Below are 20,599 nucleotides of genomic sequence, written 5' to 3'. Positions count from 1 at the left end.
TAGTTGAAAAATCATTTTCAAAATGATCAATCTCAGGTAAAAACAAAGATCTATGATGAAGATCTTCCCATGGTAAATCATCAACAGACAAGATTTCACGAATTTGCTCATCAGTGTGAACAAGTTCGGAAAAAGTTGTTGAATCTGAGTTTGATGTTGAAAGTGATTCTTCATGGACCACATTCATTACATCAATTTCGGTTGAGGGAGGGTTGGAAAACGACTGTACGGCCTGATACGCAATTTCATATGGACTCAAAGGCATAGCATCGCCAAATGAATCTATCTTAGATTCGGAAGGTACGATCCAAGGATCATCATAAACAATGGTGTCTGATGAAATCATATGAATGGTTGCAGTAGAAGGCGATACATTGGGAGGAGGAAAGGAAAAAGTTCCTAGTAAAGCAGAATCTTTAACTAGTCCTACTCCAACATCCTTATAAGGAATAGTTGTTTTGCCGACATGCTGGATACTCTCAGAAGAGGCTGGGTCGGATGAAAAGTAAGTTAGCTGGTCTATAGTTACGATCTTTCCATTATGAGGAAACTTTATAAGTCGAAAGACTGATGAAACAACAACAGTCATAGCATAATACCAACTACGACCCAAGAGAAGGTTGTAATCTAGAGTGGCATCAACCACCTCCACATCTAGATTAACAGTTTTGCCTTCAACCCCTATAGGTAAATCCTGTAGAATGCCAAAAGGATGGAACCCATGGCCATCAAAGGCCTTTAGAATCGTCAAGGATTGATTAAGTGTAGGAGAACCAAGCGATCTCCAACACTGGATCGACATAATACACGTTGAATCTCCTTCATCAATTGCAGTCCTATAGCAAGGTTTGTTTTTTACTAACATTGGAATCTGGAAAGCCATTTGATGAGGTAAGCGAGGTGTACTATTTTCTAAATCGAAAATTATAAGGTTCGAGTCCTGAATATCAACAGCTCCTATAGCCGACAATAGCAATTTACGCTATCCTGGACATAATTGCAGCACCTCCAAAGCCGACATTGTTGAAGGTGAAATAGCCAAATCTTCAACAATGTTATAGTTATGAGCAACTCTCGCATGTGGATTGAAAGCTGACTTTCGAAGTATACCCTTGGCGGGCGGTTTGATTACTAAGTCTTGGTTAGGTTTCTCGATCTGTAGTGGATCGGAACCGAGAGTTGAAGTTGATGGGTTTGAATTAGAAGATTCTACTTCCTTGCCACCAACAGGACTTTTACTTCCATAATCTTGCGATCGTGTCGCAATCCTAACATGGGACATCATCATTATGGGTTCTTCTAAGGCATTTGAGGAAGAACCTATCATCTTATTGTCTTGACTAGGAAAAGGATCCTTCAAAATAGCAGGCGTTTGAGAACCTTTCACGATTTTTACAACCTCAGCGCGATGAGGGCAGTCTCTTGTAAAATGCTCTTCATCACAAATGAGACAAGGATAACGAGGTTTGCGTTTCTCATCAGTAGATTCCGTTTTTTATGGTTTCTCTTTCGAATTTTTATTTGATTTATTTTTCTTCTTCCCCTTCTTCTTACCGCCAGATTTTGATTTGGCCGTAGATGACTCTACAACATGAATATCAGCAGAAATTTCTGCGGAAGAGTCTCTTGTCGGGGAATCTGGTAAAGTTATGATAGGAGAAGAATTCTTGGAAGATTTCTTCTTTATTTTGGTATTAAATGTACCAATCATACCATCAACGGCATGAGACCCTGAAGGAGCTGCAGTTATTTGATTTTGTTTAGGAAGGTCGAGGATTTTCTCGTGTAAGGTACCCGACTGCGTATAAACGAGGTCAAGGTACTGAGCTTGAGCAATTACTTGCTCTTCAGTAATGACTCCTGCCTTAGCTACATCCTCAGTGATTTTCGGTAGTAATGATTTGACAAACCATTCTGCTAAGATTTGATCCGGAATAAAAACTTTCACTAAACGCCGTTGGTGTCTCCATTCATGAATGTGATCTGAAATATAAGTGGACGTTGACTGTTTTAATAAAGTTAATAATTCCGTGCCATTGTCATATCTGACAGGCAACTGAAAATGAGTTAAAAACGAAGTAGCTAACTGACTAAATTTATAAAAAGTGGCTCACGGTAACTCAATGTACCACTTGGCCGCAAGACCAAATAGAGTGCGTTGAAAAAGCCGTAAACGAATTGAATCATCCGAAATGGAGTTATATGCACACTAGAGGTGATAACTCATCACATGGTTCGACAGATCCTCTCCTGGTTTACCTTCAAACTTTGGGATGTCACTGGGAAACTTATTCGGCATTGGCGGCCAAAACGGAAGATAATTAATCGGATCGTTTGTAAGGCGCGACAAATTAGGCAAGTCCAAAGTTGCAATGAACGGTAACTGACGATTAGGGTCTCGAAAACCCTGGGTCATGAGACCAGCCCCAGGAGGAGGATATCCAGGATAACTAGGAATTGGAATTGCATTTGGGATATTATATCCTCCCAGAAAACCAGGATTAACCGGACCGTACTGGGGTTGTTGAGGTTGCTGATAAGTATATCCAGGGTACGGTTGATACTGATAGACTGGGTTCTGCACAGCAGGACCGAATTGGTACTGTCCCTGGTACAGTTGATAAGTAAATTGAGGTTGACTTGTGACAACTGTACTTGGACCAGGTTGTCCTACAGGCATTTGAACCGAAGTCTGAATTGTGGGTCCAGACTAAGGTAAATATGCTTGAGGAATTGATGCAGGAACAATAGAAATCGGAGTTGTTGATACTTTGGAAGTAGGTGGGGTAGATGGAACAGATGTTGCAGCAGTTGCCACAGACATTTGAGGCGGAGTTTGAGGCGAACTAGGCCCAGGCTGAGAAACTACAGAAGGTGCAAAAGTTTGAATAGTAGGCTGAACAGGTTGCTGGGTTGAACCAAAAACCAAGGGTTGTCTAGATTGAGATGACAACTGCACGTTCAGTTGCAAGATCGGTTGGGATTGAGATGGATCCCACACTATGTTCATTCCGGGGTATGGACCCATAGAAGGTTGAACATATTGAGGACCATAACCGGGTTGAGGGTAGGGTTGATAATTCAAAGGTACATTTCCAATTCCTTGGAAAAATGATTGACCTGAAGGTGGTTGGAAACCTTGGGTTGGGTATTGACCTTGAGTTTGATAACCTTGAGGCACGTACTGATACTGGGGTTGACCTTGAGGTACATATTGATACTCGGGTTGACCTTGAGGTACATACTGAGTCTGGGGTTGACCTTGAGGAATGTACTGTCCCGAAGGTATGTACTATCCTTGAGGTTGCCCCCCAGGCGATAATTGGGTACCTTGAGGTTTCCCCCCAGGTGATAATTTAGGACCTTGAGGCTGCCCCCCAGGCGGTAACTGGCCACCTTGAGGTTGCGGATTTGGAATGGTACCTGACATCATAAGAATATCTTCTACACTCAATGGCTTAGTTCCGTTATTACCAGTTAATAACCCTTGTTCAACAGGTTGAGGAGATGCTCCCGAAAAAGTACCAGTAAGTGACTGATACCCAGAGGGAACAGAAGGACCGCCATATAAAAAAAATTTTGGAGATTGAGAAAACATGGATGACTGTCTCGACATATTCAAAGGAGGATAATAACCTCTAGGTGTTGGATGAAAAGGAATGCGAGGTGGTGAAAAACTTAGTCTCGGGTTTTCCAAAAAATTGGTCAATGAAAGATACCAAGCATCCCTCCTAGGTGGACTGTAAAATATTGATTCACGCTCCCTAAGTTCTATAGTTGGTTGATTTTCAGGGATAGGTATACCTTCTTCCGGAGTAACAAGTTCTTCAATAGCAATAAGTCCAGAAGGAAGATTTTGGGTAATGACTCTTTCTACCCTGGGTGAACCAGGACCACTGGAAGTTGGAGAGGCAAATCCTGATGATGGAGTAGCAGCAGGTTCAGTTTCAGGTTCAGAAATTTCAGGTTCCTCGACTAATTCACTAGTAGAAGAAAAACTACCAGTAACTTCGGAAAATGAAACAGGTTCAATAATATACTCTAGTGCTTGAACTTGATAATCAGGATGTACAACTAAAGAAGACTCTCCTTCTTCAGGTGACCCAACTCTACTGTCACTGGAAGTTACAAAGACTCGTAGCCCTTCAAACTGGCTTGGTGAAAACTCAGGAGGTTGGCCCCGAAGTCTACGAGACTTCCTCGGTAATTCAGCCATGATTAAATATTTTAATTACTTCACACGCAAACAAAGAAAAATCTCAATGAAAACCACCTAAAGTCTCTAAAGAACCAAACAATTTTGAATCACACACCTAAAGAATCTAGGAGGTCAAACCACACACAAACAGTAACTTTCCGTATCGAAAACACTAGTTGGTGATGAAATCCAACATCGCAGAATTCAATACAGAAATGGCGGTTGGAACAGTTACCCTGACAACCTGCTTAATGAATAGACTGGCACAAGTTTCTCCACTAAACCATCTCGAGTGAAGAGAACCCCCCAGAAAATCCAAGTGAGTCTAGTCGACGTCTGCTCCAGGTACAGTGGGATCTTCCCTCCACCGTCACCTTAGGAAAGAATCCTATAGAATATGGTCACTATGGTTACCAACGGAAACAAATATACCTAGGGGAACAGTCTGTGATCTGATACACACGCAAGGGTAGAGTAGCAAGCTCAATCCCCTTGAAGGCTCCTTGACATAATCCAAGGTTTACCAACAAGTGACCCCAGGCTCCTCGACAATGGTTAATCTGAGGTTTACCATTTTTAATACGTGTATATCTGCTATCATTCCCAATGAGGAAGGATTAATTACCCCACTGGTTCGGATATGACCTCGTGCTTGACTCCTTTAAGAGGAGCTTCCTAGAGCATAGATGTAACAATTGGAATTTATCTCCTACCGCAAGATACAACTACTTGTTTGTTTTACTATCTTGGAGAGTTAATTACTCCCTACTCCAAGATACTAGCCTAAGCTATGTTGGTGATAAAGAGCCCTAGAAATAAAAAGATTACTAGATAGATTTTACTTTAAGCGTTATTTTTATTGGTTTTTTCTTAAGTCAAAAGGTTCGGAGATGAGACTTTTTGGTGTGAAGACTCGACTCCAAAACACTAAAAAATGCACTTAAGATGATAAACAACCCTTTTTCTTCAATGAATTTCTAGCTAAAGAAAGAGTTGAGAATGCAATTGCTTGAAAAACAAATCTTTCCTTAACAAACAAATAAAAAGAAGAACTTTTTTGTCTTTTTCAATTAACTCAAAAACGAGACCGCTAATTATGCTCACGAAAAAATCCTTTTTTCTTCAACAATCAAAAACTACAGAAAACAAACTTTTCAAAAGAGATTTTTTTTTTAATTTTTATAAAACACTCAAAACTATTGAAAAATCTAACCTTGAGATCTATAAATTCTTAAAAAAAAATAAAAAAATTGAAGTAAAATCTTACAAAATTTCTTTTCAAGGATGTTTTACTTAGTTATGGGCAAACTAAGGACTAATTTGTCCAGAATCACAAATTAATCAAAAACAACTAGCTTGTGTTTTCTTTTTAAAAATGAAATCCAAAACTTTCAAAATAAGTTCTTTTGAAGCTTCGCAAAGAGAAAAACAAGATGTACTCCTCAACAAAGGCAGATTTTACGAATCGGTCAGACTCATAATAAGACCAGCAAAAACCAGGGTGATCTGAGGTTTATAAGGCTTCTAAGCTCTGAGTACTACAAAGACCAAACGAAAATCAAGCCAGGCACACAAAACTTCTAGGAATTCACCTAAAACCTAAATGCCAATGGAATTAACCTACGAAAAGTTTCTGACAAGACACGTGCAGATCTGGGTAGAGGCTAAAACACATAAACAAATCCTAAGCTTAACTGAATGAAAATATTTTAAGTTTTTCAAAATTTTGACAGGGTCCGCAGGCCCCTGGTATAACCAGGCGCGGTACCGCACTGTGTAGTAAAGGAACAGTGCGGGTATGTCCGCACTGTGTTACAAACAGCAGGTGCGGTCCACTCTCAAAAATATGAAAAACAAAAAACAATTCAAAATCTAAAAACCTACCCAATCCCACACAGCAAGCAAAAACCAGAAACAGAGAAACAGTTTCTCAAGTCAAAGTAAAAGCAAAGGCAAAAACCAAAAATTCAAGTCCCCAGCGGAGTCGCCATTTTGTCGGGTAGATAAATCATTCTTGCGGACAAGACCGATCTCCCTAGTATCTAATGATATCTAGCGACAAGCAAACCAAACAAATTCTATCTTTCTCTAAATATGAAATTTATAAATAAAGGCCAATAGGTGTTTTAGGCCTACCTCAGGTCCAGTGCTAGTTTGTGGAAGCCACGCTCCATTTGTCCAAATGAGCTCCCTTTTAAAGAATCTACAAGCATAAACAAGCACACCTATCAAATAGCACCTGCATAGCCAATATAATAAACCATATTTATCATGATGATCAAGGAATTCATGAAATAAACCATAGAAGAAAATTTATTGAGAAAAATGAATCTGATTGTATTAACTTTAATCAAAGAAGAACTTTACAACCTTGGTGCCTTGATGCTGTACAAGATCCTCCCAGGGTCCAGCAAGAATCTCCTCTACTTTGAAAAGTTTCACTCTCTTCCTCTCAAGCTTAACTAGGAAGTCTTAATTCCAACAGCATTTACCCTAAAAAATGTTCAGCTTTCAACCTCTCTAGCAACCAGTCCAATGCCTCAATTTATAGTGCAGAGGAGGGAAGTTACTAGGTCCACCTTCAAAGGGATAGAGCCCTCCTTCAAAGGGATAAGCTCCTCTCATCAAGGGGTTAGCTCCTTTAGTTATGGGATGCATGAACCACCTAGGAGCGTACTAACCACGTCAAGTTTCCTTCTAGAAGCGTCAAGAATTAACCCAAAGTGAGTTTTTAAGAATAAATTTGCGCCATTTTGACTTTCACAGGGGTCCGCACGCACTCCTTTAGAGACAGAGTGGGCAGGTCCGCAGGTAACATGACCAAGGGGTGCGGGACCGCAGGTAATGGTAAGAGAAAGTGCAGAACCAAATTTTTATAGATTTTCAAAGACTTTCTCTCATTTTTAAAGCTTGACATGAAGAGCTAAGGTTTGAGACTTGCAAAGGAGGACAGTATGAGTGGTGATAGACTCACACTGACTGCAGAAAGTCATGGTGACAATATTTTGTGTAACAATCCCTAGCTTATTGCTTAGAGAAACCATGAGGAGGTTTACATTGTGGTTTATATCCATGACTTGTTGATTGAGCCGCGAAAACCTCACTTCTACAAGATCACAAGGTTCATTTACAGATTTGTTGGCCATGATTAGGGTTTTATGATTTTTCTCCCCATTGGCCTAGATCCCCTACAAATATCCACAAATAACCAAAGAAACCTACTCTGATACTGTTGGCTTGTTGGGACCTGATCGAGGTTCAGAGGTGATTTATCTAAACAAATCCCAGTACTACTGGCACTTTTGGCAACAGTCCACGGACCGTAGACTGAGGTCTCACCTAAAGTAGTATGGGAAGGTGCTAGAACTAGGTTTCTGCACCCTGGAGATGTCTGATGAGTTCAAGTGGTTCACGATTCATCCCTGTGTGCATGTTGCTACGTGCACTTTCCCTTACCTTGCAGCCTGAGATGCTGCCTTTGCACAGCCCTACTCGAGGGCTGAACACTGTTATTACCCAAGTCCTTACTAGTATTCCACCGTTAGTTGATTAACTTAGCTTATTTGCATGTGTAAAGTATACTTAGCAATATAAATCATTCATACAAGTGTGCGTAGTAGATAAACAGTATATTTGCAATTAATATCCAACATGTAATAACTCAAGAACAGATACACAGAATTTGGATAAAACTTCTTTTTATTATTCTCTTCTTTGGTTACAGACTTGACTCCGCCCTGCAAACTCAGCTGCAGGGGTCCAAACACTCAGCTGCGGACAACTAGGCCTCTGCGCACTTAGCTGTAGAGCCTTCTCCTACCCTATGACCCAAGATACACTTAGACACTTGCTCTGTGCTTCTACTTCCCTATCTCATACTTCGCTCTCCTCCCTTTTTTCTTTTATACTTGGAGCCTCGCTCTATTTATACAATCCCATGGTCCACGAACCATGGGTAGGCCAACATTACATTACCAACTAGGGCGGACTACCCTATGACTCTAAGATACTTTCGTGCCTGCAATTTGTGGGGATTTACAACATCATTCGATCAAAACATGGGCTTTGAGCCCCAAAACATGCCACAGGGGATTCCATGCCCAACAGGCCCCCAACACAAACATCGTGACTTTCCCTCGAGTCACTCTGTCGGTGCGGTGATCTTGGCATGGAGTTCCTCCAACTATCCTTGAACTGTGCTGATGTTGGCAACGCACTGTGCCGCTGCTTGCTGAATCTGTTGCATCCTCTGTTTTGATACCTCCGTGTCTGGGGTGCTTCTCTACATTAATGTGTGCATCTCCTATATGTCCGCCAGCTTTCCTTCAATGTTTGTTGTGATAGTGAAAGCCTCATCGATCCATGGCTAGAGAGGCGCTTTGAGAACTGCCTCCTTATGTCGCGTCGTGTCCACCTGTTCCTTCAATGCCTTGGCTTGCTACATCCTTGCAAACCGTTGAGTGAGGACTACTGTCTGCGCAGTTCCTCTAACACTGTTGTATTTTTGCTGAAGTTCTCGCGCCTCTATCTCCAGGCGTTGGATGTTGGGGTCCTCCTGCAGAGTTGTGAGGACCTCAAGTGCTTGCTCCAACAAAGTGGTACAGTCTTGCATTGCACCTCCAATTTCTTCCAATCCCATTGCAATAGTGCTAGCGCATTATTCTCAGACCTCTGGGGGAGTGGAAGGCTGCACCTTTAGCCGTAGCTCAGCGATTTGAAGATTCAGCTCCAGCTGAACCTTGGTCGTTTATTCTCTAGCCTCGCAAACTCTAGTTGCCAACCTGTGAATCCGTACATCTACTGGGATGGAAAACTCTGAGACATGTCAGCAAACTTCATCTACCACTTGAACCAATTGTTGGTTTTGCGACACCAATTTGTCGCGTTACAAACTGAGTTGCTCCATGTTGATCTTTTGTTCACTAAGAAATTGGATCGCGTGGCTCTCCCTAGCGTGCAGCTCTACCGTTATCCCATCCTGTAACAGATACAGTGTCTTTCGCGGAAGGGCAACCAAATTAAGGCCAAAGCCTTTGATCATGTTAACTGCAAATCTGTCGGTCTCATTTGTTGTTACTAGGGCTCCTTCCAGTAACACTATGGTGTTTTCCATCCATGTGTGCAACATCTACTCTGCTACCAAGGATCTTGTTGTGAGGTGGGTCAAAAGGGTACCCACCAGAGGGGGCCGCACCTGTAACTCCTGTAGCTGCGCCCTTAGGGCCCCCAACACAGTCTGGTTCTCCTGCATAAATTCCTCAAGGGCCTCATTAGTAACATCGCAAACCGTCTCACCGATGTCATGGAGTTCACCTTTAGTTGAGGTGATCGGGTCAATGGCCAACTTTGAGGCCTTGACCTTCTTCCACAGTCCTGTTCTCTCTGCCATGTGTGGGCGCTTTAGTTGTGTGGACGTGGTCCCTGGATCTGTGCTCCCTTTTGTTGTTTCTGCTTCCTCTACCTCCTGCCCTTGTGAGGACGTTGCTTGGTCCTCATCTGCCTTTGTTGTTGCTTCTTCTACCGCCTGTGCCGCTATTACTACTTCTGCAACATTTTTTTGCTCTGCGGCTTTCTATGTCGCTTCCCGCGCTACACTTTCCTTAGCTGCTGTTGTTTCCTATCGCCTTTTCTCGGCCAATTGTGTGACACGCAACTTCGCATCGTCCTTCTTCTTCTGCACTGCTGCCTTCTCAAGTTCTGCCAGGTCTGGCACGCACCATTCCAAAGGCCATGTCTCCAAGACAGTGAAGATGGCATCGTCAGTGACTATAAACGGGAGCTTCGTCCACTGCTTCATTATATCCTTGTCGGCCCTGATGTATACATTATGCATGTTGGCTTTGAATTTTGCAAAACTCTATAGACTTTTGTACACTGTAGGCGACAGGCGCAACCGCCGATTGATCCACATCCAGATGCTCATCTCCATGAGCACCCAGAAGATTTTGTTGTCGCGTATCCATTTTGCGTCCTTTGTGGCCCAGAGCGAAGCGTACTTCGCGGCCTTCGGTAATTCTCTGTCAATGTTGGGGAATTGACTGTCCTCCGATAGTTCCCCCACTACGAGCATTATGGATAACAACAACCACGCATAGTGGAAGGTTTTACCCTGCTCTTGGGCTTCATGACAGTTCTGCAAAAATTCCTCGCAGAGGAATTCAGACTAGTTGAACTGGATCCCCTCCGCGCACTACTCGGCCAATGCGACCACTAGCGCCGGTACCTCATCGACACGACACTTCCTCATAACTTTGTTGGCTAGGAGTTGGGTTGCTACGTGTACCCCTTTGTCCTTGATGCTAGAGATGGCGTAGCCCCTATTCTTCTTCTCCAACTTGTATTTTGTCTTCATGACTTCTGCAAGGGCCAAATCACTACCCTTTCCTTAAGCTATGGTTGCGGGGTCCTTTCCTTTGCAGGGGAGCTGAGAAATGCGATGAATGAGGTTTGTTGTGATGGTAATAAGCTCCTCCAGCCATAGATACCCATCATACACCAGGTAGAGCAGCTGCCTGATGATGAAAATGGTGATGGACGTGTGGTGGGAATGTGGTATCCATAGTAAGTGCAAGAACCCTACCTTTTCCACACCGCGCAGCCACTTCTGCGGCTCTAGCGTTGTCACCACCCCTTCAGTGTTCTGCTTCACTAGGTTCCTAGTCTCTAGGTGAGGGAACTTCTTGCAGTCAGCAAGGTCCCAATCTTCAAACTTCATGGTTGGCATGCAACCCAGGTGCGTGCCTTCAAACGCTATGCCGTCAGGGAGGAGCAGAGTCTAGAGTGAACTCTTGGTTTCATCCAGGTCCTTCGACACTTTAGTCTTCCCTTTTCACAGAGAGACATACGTGGGTAGTTTTGTTGCAGAGCATATAGGTTGAATATCCTCCTCCATATCTTCGTCTTCTTCTGCTGTGATGGTCAGGGCCTGCAAATCTTCTTCTTCCTCATTTGTGTCGATTGTGACAACTTTCCCTTTTTCTGCCATTGATAGCTTACTGCGTAGTGGGTTCCTCGGGGACACGCGTACAGGGACCATTGCTTGTTTATCTTTCTTGGGCCTCGGTTTTTGCAGTGATATGGGGATTTCTGTTACAACCCCGGCACCTTCTAGAACATCCTCCAACATTAGGGTCTACGCGGCCTCACCAGTGGTTGCCTCTTCAATCCCAAAACCATCCTTAGTGGCTGTCATCGTAGCTAGGTTGTATTCTGTCACTCGCAAACTTAGGGGCTCAATTATCACTCGGCTCTCAATGCTCAGTGCTCTGCTCAAGCGCTCAATTCTCAAATGACCAAGTGTTATTCCCTGGCCAGCCCTTTGTGTTTTATAGCATCTTTTGAATTCGAATTCAACCGTTCCCCCCACTTTTGGGCCATTAATTCTTTCTTGGCGGTAGATTTTCCTAGATCTTGCCCATAAATCGTGTCTTAAATGCCTGCCGCCCACTCCATTTGGCCTCAAATCGAACATCCCATCATGAATAGTGACACCAATGGTCACTTTCTGGCCAATTTTCACGGCAGCGCAGCCCTTCGTGCACGCTCATGGACCTTGTGATGCTCTGCTTCTGCGCGCATTCCCAATATCATGCAGCTTCTAGACAGAGTAGTTTATTGTCCCGCGCTTCCTTTCAACTGCCTGGAGCAATAAGACTATTCTTCCTACGGCTAGTCAGGTGATCGCACCACCCATGTGGGGCTCCATCTCATCCTTCATCATGGTTCGCGGAGAATCAACACCTTTGTTATCGGGAAAACTAGTGTCCATTCAGAGCTGCTAGTCCCACTAAGACAGGTAGCTATCTTAGAAACAAACAAACTAAAGTCACTTGTGTTTTCCTTTATGAGAGATAGATGAGAGAGAAGTAGAGAGTACCAACCTCAGTCTTTCGCTAGTCTCCTTGCTCATTTCCTCTCTCCCTTAATAGAGCTTTCACCACTCCTTTCTCACTTGTCCTGCTTCAAAGAACACCTGTAGAATCAAGGCAGCAAAATACCATCAAAGCATAGAGATCTATAACCATAAACAATGTAGGATCAGATGTACATTAACCATATACATGCATATACAAATATAAGATTTAGAGATATACAAGCATATGGAGGAAAACTCAAATAGCTTTATGATAGAAGTAGTAGAAGAGAGGATTACAACCAACTGTCTAATCCAGCATCATCCTCCCAGCATGAAAGCCTTCTTCACCTCATACGAAGCAAGATCACCCAACAATGTCTTCAAAGAGAAACCAACAGCACTTCCTTGCAAATTACAAAATTCCAGCCTCCTGGATCTCTAGGATGAGGGATCCATATATAGATGTTTACAGGAGAGTGAGTCAGCTTATGGGATTTTGATTAGTGTCATTTCACTGATAGTTCTTGGTTCCACTTGGAGATTTCATATCTCTTATTCATCCCTGGGCGAATTCAGAGAGGCAAGTGTCATATGAGCAGTTTCTAGAAGAATCTCTAGGTTTCCACCTAGCAAACTGCTTCTGCCATTTGTCTGCTCTCGCTCATTGCACCCTACAGAAGGGCTTTCCAGTATGCATCGCATCCCCCATATGTAATAGGTGATATGCATCACAACCTATGCATGGAGTAGCCTGTATGGTCTAGTTTTGACCTGTTCTGAGTAGTTTTTCATGGAGAACTTCTGGGAGATGATGTAATCAGCTGACCTTGTTCCTTTAGGGTATGAAACAACACTTTTAGGGGTTTAGAAGCCCTTGGTTTATGGACATATGTGATCGAGGTTGCAGTGCCCAAATATGTCTATAATAGTTGCCCCCTAAAGCATGAGGTCGTAAATCTTTTGATGTCGAATGAAATGTTTTATAATGAGGATCCAAGGTTTTTCGAATTGGAAGATGACTTGTAATAAGATACAATACAATACATTATCTTCACAATATTTTTATGATCTAGTTGAGGCGGCCATTCCCATGCTCGGCTTTATAAATTCATATTTATGTACATAATATAGACAACCGTCTGTGTGGCAGACTGATGATTCTGGTAGAGTCATCATCCTTTAGTTTGGATGATTATCTGTGCAGTTGTGATGTACATTTGATGTCTTTATTTTCCTGAATATATCACAGCGCGGATGGATGAAACTAGATCCGGGGTCTTCAAACTCGTTCAATCTTCACTCAAAGTACAAGTGGATCCATGTGAAAAGATGTTCTAATGTCGAACATGGAAAGACATGGCCTAATTACCAGCCAATGATGTAAGTTGTTAACAGCCGCGAGAGGAATCACCGATAATGATGATGACCCTCAAGGTACTGCAGTACAATTCACGTGGTGTGAATACATGAGTTGATGTCGAACACCATGTAAAATCTTTCAGTTGAAGGCCATTGATGTAAACTTGTCGCTGGAAGCGAGAAACTTTCCATTGAGGCATGCAAGCTTCAAAGTACTGAAAGGGTTGTTCCTAAGTCAACTTCTTGGATAATGAGCTGATGTCGACAAGAAGTGACCCATCATATGAGGGCCTTAATGAATCCCACATCTACGACACGGAACGGAGCAAATGATTTTGTGGAGGTTAAAACGATATGATCATATAAGGTTCAGGGTGGCGGTCATGAAAAATGGAGAGTGAAGGTATTGCAGCAGATAAGGCGTTAGCTAGGTTGGTGAATTCTCTGAGCGACTTTTCTTGAACATACCGGTGACACTAAAATGGATTGGTAGCATTAACCCCGAGGTGGATGGTACGGCGGACCAATGGTGATATGATCGGTGAACGGAATAACCCAACCCGACTCAATCATGGTGATGGAGTGAAAGTGTCATGTTCAAGAGCGACCTGGTACCAATGAAGCTATTCAAGTTTTCTTCCCTTTTTCCCCAATCATTTCTGACCAGTACCTCTTTATTTTTTTCAAGCTTGAGGAGGATAACATATGCTTGTTCTATAATTTTCCCTTCAGGCAAACCTGTTGCTATGTTTTAACAAGCCTAGCGACAGTGAAACTCGCTCTTGTTTGCATGGACAAGTTTGTTGCTATTGTTTTAACGAGTTTAATGACAAAGATAAATTGGTCCTTTTCAATTTTAGAGAGTCTAAAAAGAGACGTAAAGGCAACTCCAATGGTCCTTTTTCGTAATGTAATCCCTTAAGTCCGAAAAATTATAAAATAATATGAAAGGGATGACTTTTCGATAGTCTTAATGAGCCAAACAAGACAAACACTCGATCTTTTTGTGTAATAATCCCTCAGGTCCAAAAAGATTAAAATATAGAGGAGGGATGGCACTTCCGATCACTTTAACGAGCTGGAGAGGCCAATTGCTTGGAAATATTTTCATATTTTATGAGTCAGATGAAAAGAGCTTAAAGGAGACTCGTTTTTTGAGGAACGAGTGATGTTTTTGGATAGTAACTAGTTCCAGGTAAGGTTTGGAACTTTTCAATCACAGCAGTGTAAATAAGGTGGCCAATAGAATCACTTGTTGCAGTTGTTCCTCAAAAGGGTAAACAATCAAATGGAGGCGTATGATCGGCTAAAAAAGAGTGGAGGTGATGGTAAGAACACGACCAAGGTTCAAAAGTTGATTATTATGCGATCACAAAGATTATTTACTAAAGGTGGGGTTCATTTTTTAATGAGCTTGAACTCTATGGGAACACTTGCTCATTGTTAGGTTTATTTTTTAATGAGCTTGAACTTTGCGTAAAACTGCTCGTGGCTAGGTTTATTTTTTAACGAGCTTGAACTTTGCGTATAACTGCTCGTGGCTAGGTTTATCTTTTAACGAGCTTGAACTTTGCGTAAAACTGCTTGTGCCAGTTGTATAATAAGGATGTCTCATCAGTAGGTTCATTTTTTAGGGATCTTGCCCTATGCACAAATTTGCTCTTGGAGCCTTTCGTTATGCAAGCTAGGAACAACCAACCTACGATATTAAAGGGTTAAGAGTCTACAAACTACGAAAATAAATGGTCACTTTTCACTTGCATGCAAACAGGTTTGCATGCCACTAGGTATAAAGTAGAGTTTCGAGGTCACCATATGGAAGTTCTCGCATTAGCAAGATTGTTCCATCCACGTCGTAGACAAAACACTTCCTTGGTGATGTCCATCAAAATGGACAAAGGTTACTGTTGTCAGTGCCAATTACATAACCTTTGATGAGGGAATCTTTTTCCAACCTAATCCATTTTCCTAAATGGACAGGATTGTCAAACTAGTCATATTCCTACGCGGAAACCTACCTTATATCTGGGATTTTTTTGTCGAAGCAGACCAGGGCGCATGCCTCTTGGGGTTCAATCACAATCACCAAATCACTCGCGATCATCAGGTGGACGGACTGGAGATTGATTAGACATTCCTTGTGCAAAAAGACCAGTTATGGATGGCATTTGACTAATAGCTGTGTTTGAACCAGGGAATTAAAGCTAATCAACTAGGTCGACCACTCTGCCTTCATGTGGAAAACACATCACTCAGAAGAGTGAGGAAACGATGGCTCCCATGCTATAAATGTAGTCATGCCCAAGGAGTAGATTGTAATCTAGAGGTCCTTGCACTACCATCACGTTTAGATGAATGGTTCTCCTTCTCAAAATTATAGGCAAATTTGGAAGGATCCCTAACGGTCGACTGGTTCCTTTGTTGAAGCCTGTCAGATTTCGAATCTCAGGCAGAAGCGATAGCAAACCAAGCACTTTCCAAGCAGTTGAGGAAAGGATACTCATAGAAGCCCCTTCATCTATGATAGTACCAACCATGATCATTCTATAAGCTTGTACTATGATTCAGAACGGTACATTAGATGGTAGGCGGGGTCTGCCTAGTAGATTCCAATTGAAGGAAATGACTAGATTGCTTGGAGGTAGGACCGAATAAATGGCCGGATAAAACTCTGAAGAAATTCCTTCCTGCGGTAAAGGAATGGGTAGATTTCCCCCATGTTCATCGAAGTCTGTGTTTACGAAGACAATTTGAACGGTGTCGTTCTCATTCTCTTTGGTGACAGTATCATTTGAAGGTAGACCCTCTGAAGACAAGATTGGGTCAACTGTTGTCTCGACCTGTTGACTTTGGTCCAATGTGGACTCAGAGGGTTTATCTTCAATGATAGGTGCTTCGACCGACAACAACAGTGTGTCAGTCGGATTTTCAACTAGCGATGGACTCAGCAAGAGTTTCTTGTATCCAGGAGGACGTCGTTGTGGTGATGCAGGACGGTTATTCAAGACTCTTTTAGCTTCATATAGGAAAGGACAACGGTGGAGGACATGATCGCTTTCACACAGTCTACAAGGAAATTTAGATCTTCCTTTCTTTCCATTGGCTTCATTTTCACTAGTTGATGGTGTGCTCTCAACGTGATCATCAGAGGTTGAAGACACCGGACTGCGCAAGCGGGGAGACCAGTCCCTCAGGATCTGTGGGATGCAGGGACAATCTCGATGATAGCGATCTCCCTTGCAAATGACACGTGGAGATTTAGGTTTGGAAGGTGCAGTGTGTGGATTTCGCCAGATGATGCACGGTTGCGCCCTTTCGTCATTGGATTCTTCTTCTTCTTCTCCTTCCCTTTCTTCTTCTTCTTAGTTACTTGGTTTTTAGCGTTACTAGCTTCACCAAGCAAGGAGGAAGAAGGAGAGGGAGAAACAAATGAAGTAGAAGGTGGGGGAGCGACTTTAGGGTCATCTGGTTGCTGATTTGATTGCTGAGGAATCGCGGTGTTTTGAACGATAGAGGTCGAGAAAAGCCATACTAGCAGGCCAATTGTGAGTCCTGGAAGGGACAATGTAGCCATGTGTGGAGCACCAACATCCCCTAAAGAGGAGAAAGGACTAGGATTTCCCCCAAGGGGAAATCCTTGATTGGTAAACTCCATTTTCTCAACCTAAGACCAATGAGGGAACAGTGAAGTTATTTTGATTAAAATAAATTTCATGACGCTTTGACACAACTTGCTTTTTCAATTTTTAAGTTTCAAGAAAAAACTAAAGATGACTCTAGTCGCCTTTAATTTTTAATGAGCCTGAAGTGACAAGTGCTTAGATGGACCTTTTCTTTTAAGGAGTCTGAAAAGGAACGAAAGTGACTTCTCTGGAAATCTAGATAGAGGGATTACCAAACTAATCGCAAAACTGCAGAAGACTTTTTACGGTACGGCAGTCAATCTTCCCGAATGTTGTGTTCAGTGCATTGTGATCGATAGGGCGATAGACACGGCTTCCTAAGGATAAAGTATATAGCCTATTATGGTCTCCCAATATATACTCGACTGTACGTGGAAGCACAAGTCTGTACTGGCACTTGTCGTCTCAAAGAGGAGGAATGACCCAACCTACGATGAAAGCGATAGTTACCAGGCTTTACGACACCGGAATACGTCCCTAGCCTAGACTTCTAAATGTTGTGCGTTAGGTTCCAAAGTTTTTTTATGTTCATTGAAGTTTATTTTATAGTTGATCTTTCTTAAGAATTTTGCCTTTAAAGTTCACCGCGTGATGTAGATATACAATTCCTAAGTATGCAATTCAAGATTATAAACAGTCGTTTACTTTCTTTTTGCAATGAAAATCCTAGCTACTAAGGAAAGAGAAATGAAATTCTTTCAACATAGAGCAGAGAGCACACACTAGATGCACTTTTCCTAAATCAACTTCAGCATGCAGTGTTAATGCAAATGCACATGCATGTATTGTTTTTTTTCAATTTCTTTAATGTGAGAATGACAAAAAGAAAACTAAGTATAGATCTGAACTATCTTCTTTCAAAGCGACAGTACTAACAATTTTCTTTTCAAAAAACGAAAGTAAGGTCAAGTCGACACTTTGTGATTTTGAATTTAAAACTACTTTCGACACTTTAAATACTAATGATTCAAATCAAATACAATAGAAAAAGTGTAATCGACTATCTAAAAGAGGAATGCTTTGTGACACTCTTTTTGTTGACTGAAAACGACACTTGCGACACTTTCAAATCAAAAGACAACAGTTTGATTAAGCTACTATTTGCAAAGGAGAACTGTAAATGATGAAAAATGCATAAAAACATTCATAATTCCTTCTGATGGAGGCTGAATAATGCAAAGGAAGATGGTTTCAACAGAGATATACTGATCATAGACAACAAAACTACTGAATAAAGCTGAAGACAATGAAGAAAAAACCAAAATCTAGAGGCAGAAACAGTCTCTTTCAATCATCACACCTGTAACACAGGGAAACAGGGATGCATCTCACATGCAACACACGAGAGGTGCAATGCATCTAGGTTTCCAAGAAGAGACAATGCGATGGTCCAGGGATGAGACTGAGTTTGTTTTTCACTCACAGTTTGCAGCTAAGTTCAGAGATTTAGGCCGAGCTAATGATTGTCAGTAAACACAAAGTATAGGGGCTGATCTAATGAGGTTATTTGAGCTACCACCAAGGAACTTAGGATGTTTGCAAGCTAGATGTTCAGTTCATAAACCAACCCGAAGATTGGCTGAAGTAGTGTTGATCTACTTTGCAGTTGCATAGCAAAAGAAGTTCGAAGGCTATCTGGCTTGACTTCAGGCTCCGTCAGTGGTTTATAAAGTAAACAATAGTAACAAAACAAACAAACTATTCACTTCATAGTGGAGTCACCATTTTGTTATCGGGAAAACTAGTGTCCATTCAGAGCTACTAGTCCCACTAAGACATGTAGCTATCTTAGAAACAAACAAACTAAAGTCACTTGTGTTTTCCTTTATGAGAGATAGATGAGAGAGAAGTAGAGAGTACCAACCTCAGTCTTTCGCTAGTCTCCTTGCTCGTTTCCTCTCTCCCTTGATAGAGCTTTCACCACTCCTTTCTCACTTGTCCCACTTCAAAGAACACCTGTAGAGTCAAGGCAGTAAAATACCATCAAAGCATAGAGATCTATAACCATAAACAATGTAGGATCAGATGTACATTAACCATATAAATGCTTATACAAATATAATATTTAGAGATATACAAGCATATGGAGGAAAACTCAAATAGCTTTATTGATAGAAGTAGTAGAAGAGAGGATTACAACCAAGCTGTCTGATCCAGCGTCATCCTCCCAGCATGAAAGTCCTCTTCACCTCATACAAAGCAAGATCACCCAACAATGTCTTCAAAGAGAAACCAACAACACTTCCGTGCAAATTACAAAATTCCAACCTCCTAGATCTCTAGGATGATGGATCCATATATAGATGTTTACAAGAGAGTGAGTCAGCTTTTGGGATTTTGATTAGTGTCATTTCACTGATAGTTCTTGGTTCCACTTGGAGATTTCAAATCTCTTATTCATCCCTAGGCGAATTCAGAGAGGCAAGTGTCATATGAGCGGTTTCTAGAAGATTCTTTGGGTTTCCACCTAGAAAACTGCTTCTGCCATTTGTCTGCTCTTGCTCATCGCACCCTACAGAAGGGCTTTCCAGTATGCATCGCACCCCCTATGTGTAATAGGTGAGATGCATCGCACCCTATGCATGCAGCAGCCTATATGGTCCAGTTTTGACCAGTTTTGAGTAGTTTTTCATGGAGAAATTTTGGGAGATGATGTAATCAGCGTACCTTGTTCCTTTAGGGTATGAAACAACACTTTTAGGGGTTTAGAACCCCTTGGTTTATGGACATATGTGGTCCGAGTTGCAGTGCCCAAATATGTCTATAACAGTTCTATTATTTTGATCGGCATCGCGCACTTTACTACTCGCGACGCGCTACCCTGGTCACTACTTTTGGCGATATGTATCCAAGCCAAGGCAACAACCTAACTAGTTCACGGTGATAGTTCTCCCACTTTCCAGTATGATCGTATGTACCTTGCCTTACCATCCTCAGTTTTTCGACGAGAAATGCTTCCTTTATTTCATCTTCAAGCTTCTTGACCCGTCATGTCCATTAAAGCGCTTTTCTCCCTTAGCCATACCCGATCTTTTTCAAGTTCGTGAAGTCTAAGGTTTCCCTATCAGCTTTCTTCCTCAAGTCTTATGTGTTCTATTTCTTGCGGCTATGTGATCCCTTCATTTTGAGCTTCATGGACTGTCATATCTATGAGTGCTTCTATGTGCGGACTAGGCTTCGCATGCTCCATAGGGATTACAGCCCCTTCTTCATACTTCAGCTTCGAAAGTGTTCACACAGTCAGGGTCTTGCACATGGTCCTATAAGCCCATAGAACCACTGGTACATGCAAGTCCCAGTTAGTGCGTCTCACATGGTTGACCGTGTTCAGCACTTCGCACACCTTATCAAAGGCTTCTCCATGTATAATCTTCGGCGCACTTGGTCTTATCATACTTCGTCATTCGTGCCCTTGTCTTGCCTGCTCCTACTTGTTGTTCTTGTTTCCTATCGTGAGGATGGTGTGCGTTCGTGCAGGTTGCATACCATACGCTTGTACCCATT

Source organism: Pinus tabuliformis, chromosome 5_2, assembly GCF_031772625.1.
Source record: "Pinus tabuliformis cultivar Carrire ecotype Pingquan chromosome 5_2, CPIR1, whole genome shotgun sequence".
NCBI classification, from domain to species: Eukaryota; Viridiplantae; Streptophyta; class Pinopsida; order Pinales; family Pinaceae; genus Pinus; species Pinus tabuliformis.
The sequence above is the reverse complement of the archived record's forward strand: the minus strand, read 5'-3'. Positions refer to the sequence as shown.